This window comes from Felis catus, chromosome A1 (genome assembly GCF_018350175.1).
Source record: "Felis catus isolate Fca126 chromosome A1, F.catus_Fca126_mat1.0, whole genome shotgun sequence".
Classification (NCBI taxonomy): Eukaryota; Metazoa; Chordata; class Mammalia; order Carnivora; family Felidae; genus Felis; species Felis catus.
The window spans coordinates 128,028,073-128,040,366 of NC_058368.1; the positions used below are offsets into that span (position 1 = coordinate 128,028,073).

Consider the following 12,294-nt stretch of genomic DNA (forward strand, 5'->3'; position numbering starts at 1 on the left):
CAGATGAAGTAAATTTCTTGGGGTCTTGTCCCTCTTTATGTATTGCTAATCTGGACTTCCAGATTAGTAATTCCATGCGCCCAGGAGGAATCTGGACTCGAGGTGATCAAAAACTTTATTCAAACCAAGGAAAGGAATTTACCAATAAAAACTGCCTACAAAGCTATACTTTGTCCTTTTCTAACCTATTGGAGATTATCTATGAGTAATGTTATTGTGATACTGTATTTATAACCATAGGAAACTCTCATAAATTCCTGATCTTACGTATCATCTTGGCTACAAATTCCATTCATTTCAAAAATCCAGTCTCTAATAACAATTTCTGTGACAAGCAGCTCAAAAATTTTCAAGGCAGTTTCTTCCCTTTATCAACAGTTTAAATATCAGCACAGTTATTAAATATCTTGTAGGCACCAAGCACTAAACTAGACCCTCTTTATGCAGGATGAATAAGAAAAGACCCCTGCCCTCATACAGCTCATGAAGCAAAAGTGGAACCACAGAATGCATAAACTAGAGAGCCCTGAACACTCTTCTGGCAGTTTTATTCCCCTTTTAGGATAAGTAGTAAAGGGATTACTTTGAACCTGGCCCAAAGTAGATGACATGAATGTAGTACTAAAGGGGAAGAAAGGCATCATAACTGGATAAATTTAGGAAACCTCTTCTGAAGATTTGATGATTAACAATGTACTTTTTTAAAGACTCAAGTCTTCCAGTAAAAAAAAAAAAAATCTGTTTGAGGAAGTTTAATCTTGTGCTCACCCCGGCACCATCACCATGAGCATCACCACCACCTATTTAAAAACTGGACCATTTCTTACATTGTATGTATCAACATTCCTTGGAAAACTCACTGAGAAACTGCTCTAAACCAGCCACACATTTAACAGTGATGAAATGAAACTCAAAGATACTTAGTAAAGTTACTCACCCCAAGTCATACTGGTAGCTGTGGCAGAAACAGGGCTGGAGCCCATAACTTGGGAGTCACTTTCATGCTAATCCTATGGCCTAGACATCACAGACAACAAGAGCATTCACAAATTTTAGGTATTGAGGACAAAAACAGCAAAATGTTAGCAGAGAGCAAAGAAACACTACCAATACACAGAGTTGGCAAAAACTGGGAAGGTCTAAAGAGCAAAGAACTCAACAATACAACATGAATTTAAAAGAGAAAAGCCTACATTCTCAATGTGGAGGAGACACCAGTCACAGTGAAGGGATAAGACTAGTTGTTCTCTAGGGTAGTAAAGTTCTCTGTTACTCTGTTTAAGCTCCAGAGACAATGACTTTATATGGATGCAACTCTGTTCCTACAAAGTTGATCATCCCAGAGGAGGTGATGAACAACAAAAATCAACAATAACAGAATTCTTCCCTGAAAATTATCTACCTTCACAATGAGTTCCTGAGAGGGCTGGTGCCCTCCACACTGGAAGTTCATTAAAAAAATAGGACAGATTATCATCCACTGGGAAAGATACAAACACAGTCCTGCCTAAAGGAAAAGAGATGGACTTGATAAAATTTCAAAGTCATTGCCAATCTTTCAAGACAGGCTGTGAGTCAGAGGCTGGCCATCCTTTCTGTCTGCTATCGAGAGACTCTGCCTCCTATTCCACTCCTTTGTCTCGTCTTTTGATCATTTTATTGTTTACTGGCACCTCTGTCTATCCTATGGGGAGACATGAAAATGGAAGAAGACTGGAAACAAGTTATTATACTGAGTTCTTTCCAAGAGAGATTTATTTTGGGGATGTAGGATACAACAGAAGAAGGTAAAAATTGTGGCTAAAGTATGATTTGAATTACATGTGCATTTTTGCATCCCATTTCTTCACCAAATAGAAACAACCCTGAATCCTGGGATGGTAACTTCTGACCAAGGTACATTAGAGAAGTGGTGCTCCAGTTAATGTTCCAAACTTTGATTTTCAGAACCAATTTTTATACTCCAAGTCAGAACCCAGGAAGGTTTAACCCAATTCCTTTTCTCCCATGTACCCTTCCCTAAGTCTCTCTGTATAATCAACTGCTAAAAGGAAATGATACTGAGAAGGCTTTAGAGGAGTTTCAATGTGTAACTAACCTGTCTACCTTTCTATTCAATTTAACTTTACTTTAGAACAATATGAAAAGAACTACAGCACTAAAATCCCTCTCATTTAAAATAAGAATAGGTAAGATTTTGGCTTATCCAAATTAATTAGCTCTAAAGGTCTCCAGATTAATTTTGCTCTTTATGAAACAAGGGGGTGGACTGAGTTTAACACTTACAACCTAAGGATAATGCCACAGGTTTAGAGGTTTTGATGATCCTTTAAAAATTAACTTGCATTGATCAAGCTTAAATCCTCTCGTAAGCACAAGCCAAAAGAAAAATATCTTTAAGTACATAATAAGAAGAAATAGACAACTTTTGGGGCCCCATGTGTGCAGGAAATACATAAAAATGTTTCCACAAGTGGTTATTCCTTTGAATCCCCCCCAACCTACTGTCCAATATCACACACTCACCTGAAAAAGCTTAAGTTCTCTCTGTGTCCTCTTGGTGCTAATCATGCCCTGTCACTGGGTGGGAGACTGAACTTCAACTCCGTCTGCATAATCCTGGAATAGACTGCTCCACAAAGCTCTTTGGACCCCTCACTAACCTTCCTTCTTAGCGCAAGAAACAAAGCAGGGAAATATGCATGCTAAGGTTCATGTGATCTACCATCACTATCCACAAAGCTTATCATCACCTGTATAGATCAACAATACTAACTCATTATGGGCCTGAACACACAACATGAAATAGCACAACTGAAGAATGGTTAGCTAACTACGACTGAGATGGTTCTGACCTTCAAACAAAGGAAAGAACACCTGGTCTAATAACTAATTTCAATTATTTCGAAGTGGGGCTAAAAGACTTTGGACAGGAAAAGGGGCAGCACAGTGCAGCTTCTAAGAGTACAGGCTTTTGGAGTCAGGGGTACCCAATGTCAAATCCTGACTCTCCCTTCTGGGTCACACACCCTGACATTTACCTACTGTGGGACCTTGACCCATGACCCTCAATTGCTTCCTATAAAGTCAGGATCATGGTAGTCCCTCATATGTGAAGTGTTTAGTAATTGTACCTACTATGATCATTATCTTCTTATCAGAAGAGTCCTTGGACCACAGGAAGCCATTTTTTATTTTAAATCTAATATCCTACAGAAAGAAAGGGTTTCCTTGTCCTGTGATTTAATCTTAAAATATAATGATTTAACAAAAATATCAAAGACTCTAGGATCATCTCCAGTGTTCAGCAGAATAGAATGCAAGTCACATTAGTAAAACCAGAAATCACCTTCTAAAATGCACTTACATTGTACACTTAGATTTCAACAGTACTTCTTAGCTTTGTCAGATGCACCTGAGAGAGCATCCCTCCCAGAGGATAGGGTGTTATTTCAAACTACCAGGGGTAATGAGGGGAAGGTGGCATAGAGATAAGTCTCACCTCTCATTCTGTAAGATAACCCTGGGGAGAATACAATGTAGAGACAAAATGCAGTTGGAATCAAAGTAAGATGCACCTCGACTTTCTAATTTTTTGTACTCCGGGACTACCATTTGTTATTTGCACAAGGAGAGACAGTCTGGATGAGGGTGGAGAAGGAGCAGGAGAGGAGAAATCACAACAAATTATAAACAAAAAACCAGGCATGGTGATTGACAGCTTCTCTTGGGACTTCCCGGGGGAGCCAATTAGCGCTGGTTGCTGAGGTGGGTTTGCTTGCTAACACAGAGGTATTGCCTCTGTGCTAACCCACCTGTGCTACACCCACTTCATTCAAGCAACCAAGCCGCTGTTAATGAAGTTCAGAACCAATCACCCCACAGAGAGAGTTTTACTAAATCTCTAAGGCAGATGTTTTAGGGTAACTGGCAGGGAAACACCTTTAACATCTACTGCCTTACTGGAAATCAAAACACTAAAATAACGATTTGGCTCATCCTCCCTGCTCTTTTCCTTTGCTCCTTCTCACCCGAGGCAACAATGACCACATGCTCTGTGTAAGTTCTAACTCACTGCACCTCCAACTGCTAAGCCCGTTTCCGTAAGTGAGAGAAGTAATGTTGCAAGAGCAGATTCTAAATGCAGGCAAAGAACAAACGACAAGAAGAGTAATACCTCCAGCGTCGTCTCCACTAGCACTGGGAGACACGTTAACGTGAGCCCCACAAAACAGCTGAAACAGAATTTAGCAACATCTGGGAAGCTACCTGGCCAAACTGCTCTTGGAAGAAAATTCTTCATGGTGTTTCCACTGCTTCAACATACAGAGCACAGGATGCCTTGTGAATCCATTTACTGTGACGTCACACAACTCACACCAGTTTTGCTGTCTTGTCTCCTGATGAACGACCCCCACCCTCCTGGAAGCATCCCTACTTGCTTCCTACTATCACACCATCAGGCAGCAAATCTTGACAAAGCCTATGACCAGAGTAGTGCTGTGAAAAGCACTCTGAAAGGAAAAGGAAATGCCTCCAAGTCCTTGGCTTTGGAAGGCAAAAATGAACAAAATTAACAACCTAGGTGCTACCACATGTGAAAAATAATAAACTAAAAAACCTGGGGTGTTCTCAAAGGGAAACAAAGAGATAAATGCAGGAAAGACTCCCCAGAGGAGAACAGATATGAGTTTAATTTTTTAAAGGTGAGACTTACATTGAGAAGGATGGATAAAACATGGGGAAATTTTCAGAAGTGGCAACGCACTAAAGATAAGCCCCACAAAATAAGACCGAGGATCTAAAAGATATTCAGATTCCCCCCAAGCTCAGATCTTCATGAAAACAACCAAAGGGTAATCAAGGATAGATTTCTCCAAGTATGAGAGAGGCCAAATTCTCCAGAGATGGTTCTGTCCTCATCTGCCTGAGACAATTCTGTGTGCTAATTTGACCTCAGTACAAAACAATAAGATGGTACCTAAGCTAAAGAAATCACAAAAACGCTGGAATGAATGTTCTTCAAGCCACCCCCATCCTCTCTCATTTATGGGCACCAGCTTGCTCCATGAACAAATTAAAATTGGAGAAGAGAGCCCAGGCAAAATGAAATTCAGAGAGACAGGCACTAAATTCCTTTCAACTTCATTAGGCAAATGGAACAAGATGCCTCAGAAGGTGGAAAGTAAAGCTGGTTGCCAAATCAGCAACATTAAGCAAAGTCTGTATCAACAAAAGCACATCAATCTGACACTGACTTTAAACTAGGGATGTGGGTTATGTCTTCAGGATCCATTCTTCCCGTTACTGGGATACCTGTGAGGTTGGAGGAACTTGGAAAAGTTAGCAGGGAACTGGGCACTTGGCTCACACCCCTACTCCGTCCTGCATCATGGAACTTGATAGACTGTTTAAACTCGATAGCTGGAGAGAGAGAACATATACTGTGTTCCTGACCTAGAAAGGGGCCTTCAAATGCACTCACTCTTTTTTTTTTTTAATTTTTTTTCAACGTTTTTTTATTTATTTTTGGGACAGAGAGAGACAGAGCATGAACAGGGGAGGGGCAGAGAGAGAGGGAGACACAGAATCGGAAACAGGCTCCAGGCTCCGAGCCATCAGCCCAGAGCCTGACGCGGGGCTCGAACTCACGGACCGCGAGATAGTGACCTGGCTAAAGGCAGACGCTTAACCGACTGCGCCACCCAGGCGCCCCTCACTCTTTTATTCAACAATTATTTATCAAGTACATGCTCAGGGCCAGGCATCACTATGCTAGACACCACGGGTCTAGTGATGACAATTACAGACAGGTTCCCTGTTCTGTGTAGTTCACAGAGAAGAGGACAAATAGCTGGAAAGTGGAAACACAACCTGATACATTCCAAGAATGAAAATAACAGGCACAGTGCATTCTGGTATTCTGATCACCTCTCCTTCCCTCCAATGGTGAGGGTGAGGCTTCCACCCTCGGGATACGGGGAGCACTGAACACATAACACCCAATACTGAATACCTGAGACCCACAACAGTTCTCTAGGCACATTTGCTCATAGCCCAGCGCCGGCCACTGCTTGCCACACAAGGCCACACGGGGGTTCACTCAGGAACAGAGAGAACAAGCAGAGGCTATGGGAGACAGGTTTTGTAGTAACAATCATGACAATAGGATGATGATGCCACAAGAAGATGGGACTGGCATGTTTGAAAAACTCCATAAGCTGGCAGGGAACTAAAGCCCACCACTCAAGGTGAAGCCGACTTTGTGCTCGGTTCATGTGATAAGAAAACTCGTTTGGCCAGAGTGCCTTATCCACAGGAGCACAATAGGACAGGGAACTTGCGTTTAGGGCCAGTTTTACCACAGGCCAAGGCAGGACATAATAGTGAACTTTATCACACAGATGCACATAAGACAGTCCAAGGTCCAACCCTGGGATTACTAATGTTCCCTGGGAAAGCCTCCCTGTTTTCTTCCACTCCTCCTTCCCTGACACGGCAACCCGGCCCAGGCAAATGATGGGTCTCAGGAGCCACCCTATGAGACCTATGTCTCAGGTCCAATGCTAACACACTGCTCCTCACCAAATGCCATACTTGTTCTGGGACACCATGCCACCTTTCCAAGCTGAGTGCTGGGATGGCAGAGGAGGGTAAGGGGCTTGCTGAAGCAGCTTCTCTGACAAGTGCATTCACTTCAAGTTAGTAAAGACACAAAGCCCCACTCACGTCAGTGAACATCACGAAGGCACAGAAGTTCAGAGAATGCTGGTCTCTCCTGAGAGAGCCGACAGCTTGGCACAAGCAGCTGCACACAGACACAGGAGGACGGGTGCTTTGCCTAACCAGGCTTGCTGAGAAGTAGCAGAAGGCAGGAAGTGGGGCGCTACATGCGACAGGAAGAACAGGCAGATGTTTCAAGGGTTGAGCCGACTGTTGACGCTCCAACTGGAGCAGACGCTCCTGCCTTGAACACAATGTTAACATCAGTAAACGGAAGGGAGAAAGACAAAAAAAAAAAAAAAAAAACTATTTAGAGACATTAACATCTCTTGCAAACAGTGCAGTTTGCTTCCCCACAGCAGGCTAATGGAAAACCCCGTGAAAGCAGTTTCAAGAGACACAGAAAGTGGAATCAGACTACTTTTTCTTAAGATTTGTTAAGGAAGGAAATCCTAAAGTTCAAAAGTCTAGAAATCTCAAGGTTCTGTCGAAGAAAAAGGTCAGCCTCCAGATAGCCTCTGTATTTCTAATTTGTTCCCCTTTCTTACTCTGCACCCCACAACGTGGGCAGATTCCGAGGCTGCTGCACATTCACCCTCGGGCAGCCTGTGTGGGGAGGATACTCACGGGGGGGGGGGGGGGGAGCTTGTGGGAAGGGCGAGAGCCCCAGCTGCCTCCAGGTTTCTATTGCTGAACTATGACAGCATCCACACGATGTGCCAGCTACCCGCATCAGGCCTCCCTCTCTTACCCTGGCCCAGTCTTATACATACACAACCTAACTCAATAAACTTAAAACTTCATTTCTAAGAGGGTAGAACGAAGGGCTCTGAAAGTCACACCTATCCGTCTTCTTAGGATTCTCGGTGAAGCGGAAATACAAAGTCACCAGACGCATTTGATCTTGTATTCCGTGCCTACCCAAAAACCATCCCTCTGTTCTTCTGTGCTGCCAGCCAAATGATAATGTCCTGACCCTTTTCCTTTAGAGGCCACCAAGAGGACTGAAGAAAAGCCTATAGTATTATCAGGACCCCTTTGGTTTCTGCCCAGACTACCCAGGGGCTGCTTCATTCTTCCTGCATCTCCTACCACCAGAAAGTTTGTATTGAAATGACAGCTGAAGAACATCACTCAACTAGGCGACAGAATGAAGCAGTTGGCAAAAAATAATTAACTGATTATATTAATTAACAATTACGTATTAACTAATTAATGTAATTATACACATTTTAATTATAATAACATCAGGAATTTGCTTGGGGGAAAGGCCTGGGAAAAATAAATCTAAGAGTATATTAACAGAGAGAAGAAAGGAAACCTTTATCAAGGCCCATTATCCTACCAGGCAGCTACCAGGTAGCAGTGGACAGGATAGGACTATTGGGTGTATGCATGCACATGTGTATGCTTATGCCTTTCTGTTTTTTTTTTCTTTGCTTTTTTTAATGCTTATTTATTTTTGAGAGAGAGAGAGAGAGAGGCAGAGAAAGAGGGAGACAGAGGATCCGAAGTGGACTCTCTACAGAGTCCAATGTAGGACTCTACAGAGTCCTACAGAGCCCAGGGTAGGGCTCGAACTCACCACCCATGACATCATCACCTGAGCCAAAGTCAGATGTTTAACCAAGTAAGCCACCCAGGTGCCCCTTTATTTCCTAACTTGTATTTTTTTTAAGTTTATTTATTTATTTTGAGAGGGGGAGAGAGCAGGGGAAGGGCAGAGAGAGAAGGACACAGAGAATCCCAAGCAGGCTTCACTCTGTCCGCACAGAGCCCAATGTGGGGCTCGATTTCACAAAACTGTGAGATCATGACCTAAGCCCAGATCAAAAGTCAGCTGTTCAACCCACTGAGCCACCCAGGCACCCCTTAATGAGACTACAGTACATAAATAAAAATATTTCAAATATACATACACATAAAAGAAAATTAGGACACTCCAAAACAATATGCCACCATATGGGCTACTTATTCTACAGGAAAAAGAACTTGAGCTGGAAGCAGATACACTCAGCTTAGCCTCTTAGCTGCGTGCCCTGGGACAGAACATTTACCCTTTGAGCCTTAGTTTCCCCATGAATAAAATAAGGATAGCACCAGGTACACTACAGCATTTCCCCAGCAGTAAATGTTACAATAACTGTGAAAGTACCTTTCCCAGTCCTGGTACTCGGAAGTACTAAAAAATGTTTATGTTCTCTTACCTTTTATACCACTGCTTTGTTCAATGCAGGGATTCCAACCTCTATTTTGATTCAAGGCTCTCTGCAGAGATTAGATTGTAGAGGGCTTAACAACTTGCAAAAAATTATCAGACAGCTGTTTCTAGATCTATGTTTGCAGATTTATTGCACCAAAGAAAATACTCCTCCTTTATCTACAAAATCTGCTGTCTGTGGCAAGATTTATCAGGGCCCTTCAGGGCTTTCTGACAAAGTAAGGGCATCTCTCCCTTCATTCCCAGTTGAAAGGCAGGCTCTACTGAATGTGTTGCTCGTACTGGTAGTGTTTTCTCCTCACTGCCTAGCTGAAGGTTTTGTGAAGACAGAATTGCCCAAAGCCAGGGAAAGAGAGGTTTTTCTAGCCTTGTACTTTGCCGACCATTCAGGCACCAGGCAGGGCACTACTATGGCATCCACCACAATGAATGACCCAAGCGCAGAGGTCGTGTCCTGCCCTGCCATCATTAACATGCTCAAGCTCACATAAAGGAAACTGCCAGATAAGAGAAGAAAACAAATATTGTCAAAGCAAAAGCCTATCACCGTGCACACAATAAAATCATAAAGTATGGCCGGGAGGGCAGGAATAAGAAAGTAAAAGGTATCTAAAAGGTCTGTTCCCAGACATACATTATATATGCTTACTTCTAGGAGTCATCAATGACTCAGAAGCTATTCCCCTTGGTGTAATAAAACCTTGTCTCACAGGGAGGAGGAGCAGGGGAGCCACTCCCTTGAACAGCAGCAACCACAACCACCCTGAAGTCTCTCCACAGATGTAAAGGAGAACTTCTTCAAGTATGGTCTGGTGCCTCACAGCCTTCCAGAGCATCCATAAGAAGCATATAACTGGAAGAATATTTGTAATGCGATCCCAAGTCTCTGGAGAACTCAGTTTCAGGGCAAATGCTAAAAACCCAAGATCTAGTCTGGACTCTTCCTACAATTCCCCTATGGGAGAATTGGCCAATCTTTACCCTGCATTTTCTCCTCAATGAGAAAATTGTACTTTAAAATTTTTCTTAATCTGTGATCTAAAATCCCGCCAAAATTATATGACAAAATTTTTGTCTGTGGTCAGATGTTCATTTTTCTGATAAAAGTTCCTTATCATTAATCAGATCCTCAATGAGGTCTATGGTCCAAAAATATATTAAAAACAACTAAACTAAATAATTCCTAAGTTCCCTTCCACATCCTGACTGTTAGAGAAAGTTTTTCTGATTATAAAAACATTATAGAAAATGTGAAAAATGTGGCCAAAAAGGAAAACATCTATATAAACAAAGGTTTTTTTGTATTTCATATTTATGATGGTATATTCAATATTATGCTCTGCTACATTTCACACACATTAAATATTCTTCAAAACCAACACCTCTAATGGTCAAATAAATTTCACCATAAGGTTTAAATTATGTTTTGTTTAATGAGCCCCCTGTTGTTGAACATTTATGTTGTTTCTAATGTGTTGCCATTATCAACAATGCAACATTTTCCAATGAACAGTCTCCAAATTTTTATTATATTTTTGAAGGTAATAGGGAGCTATAGCAGATTTTGATCACAAAAATAGCACAACTGCTATTTGTCTTATGACAGTGGAGGAAATGAAATATAGTAGGAGAGACCAAAGGATTGGTGATTAGGTAAAAGGTTATTATCTGAGAAACTGAATGAAGTGAGGCTAGACACAGGGTCCAGAAGTAAAACACATGCCAAAAGGAAATTACCATGAGTCAGTAGCTCAGAGACAGAGGAGAGAGACCAAGATGAAGCTGAGATTTCTCATTTTCATGACTTGAAGATCAAATATACCACAACCAAGAGAAGGAAGTAAGGCTGAGAAGCTGGTCTGGAGATGGGAAAATAAGCAGTCTCATCTCCGAAATCACTGCAAAAATAATAACCACAGATGTGATTATTGAGATAGTTTTTTAATTGTAACAAAAGGGCAAAAAAAAAAAAACGACTGTAATTTAGGACTCTAACTTATAACATAAACAGGGGGGCGCCTGGGTGGCTCGGTCGGTTAAGCGTCCGACTTCGGCTCAGGTCATGATCTCACGGTCCGTGAGTTCGAGCCCCACGTCGGGCTCTGTGCTGACAGCTCAGAGCCTGGAGCCTGTTTCAGATTCTGTGTCTCCCTCTCTCTCTGCCCCTCCCCTGTTCATGCTCTCTCTCTCAAAAATAAATAAATGTTAAAAAAAATTTATAACATAAACAGGAAGGCAGGGCCAAGAGAACTCACTGGCATATCATCTCTTAGTTTACACATGTTGAAAGGTATTAGTAATAAACATCAAGTATAGAAGCTGGACAGTATGCTTCATTCAGACCAGAATAATGTTTCATAATCATGACTATATAACCCAGATTATTTTTAAAGCTCATACTACATTTTTTATCGTTATGTCTATTCTTATAACTTACTTTTCCTTATTATGGGTCATTTTAATCAATTTTATTTCAGATAAACAAGTTAAGTGCCAGGGGAAAACAGAAGACAGAAGTCAACGTCACTAACATGCAAAACGTTTCTACATGTCATGGGCCCAGAGCGTTATTTCCCGAAGAAGGTCACCTAGGATTCTAATTCAGTGAAGATTTCTTTTAATCTTTCTAATGACAGAGTAAAGCCATTGGAAATAACAAGTAGAGAGTCTCTCAATGGGGCCTCCACTTAACCATGCAGTCCTTACATGCAACTCCAAAACAGTAACTCTGGACTTTGACTTAAAATGTCATCTTTGGGGTGACTGGGTGGCTCAGTTGGCTGAGGATCCAACTCTTGATTTTGGCTTGGGTCATGATTCCAGGGTTGTGGGATCAAGTCCCACATCCATCCACTGGGCTCTGTGCTGAGCATGGAGCCTGCTTAAGATTCTCGATCTCTCTCTCTCTCTCTCTCTCTCTCTCTCTCTCTCTCTCTCTCTCTCCCCCCCCCTCTTCCCTACTAGCATTCCCACTGTCTCTCTAAAAATAAACAAATTACTGTCATCTTCTACTTATTTACCATGCAAATATTTCTACATCATTCTTCTTTTTTTAATGTTTATTTATTTTTGACAGAGAGTGCACATGCACAAGTGGGGAAGTGGCAGAGAACAGATCCAAAGTGGACTCTGTGCTGACAGTAGAGAGCCTGATGCAGGGCTGGAACTCAAGAACTGAAGCTGAAGTCAGATGCTTAATCAACTGAGCCATCCAGGCTCCCCTCTCCATTTACTGCTTTCAGGATACCAAAGAGAATCAGTGCTGTGCACAGTGACCAGTTGGCAGGGAGGCTACTGATGTTATTTCTACTTTATTATGAGGTTGCTAATTTTTTTTATAGCTATCCTCC

The 12,294-nt window shown here is 41.9% G+C and overlaps 1 protein-coding gene across 7 annotated transcripts in view; it reads right to left on the reverse strand.

Annotated features, from left to right (window-relative positions):
- The window catches only part of PDE4D (phosphodiesterase 4D), a 1,455,129-nt gene that overhangs the window by 1,165,818 nt on the left and 277,017 nt on the right, over positions 1 to 12,294 (reverse strand). The window contains exon 1 of one of the 7 annotated variants that reach the window (XM_045040060.1): positions 6,730 to 6,829. The exons of the other annotated variants lie outside the window; for them this stretch is intronic. The gene's annotated coding sequence lies outside the window, so the exon portion shown is untranslated. Of the gene's footprint in view, positions 1 to 6,729; positions 6,830 to 12,294 lie in introns of those variants that run through there. 7 annotated transcript variants of the gene reach the window in all.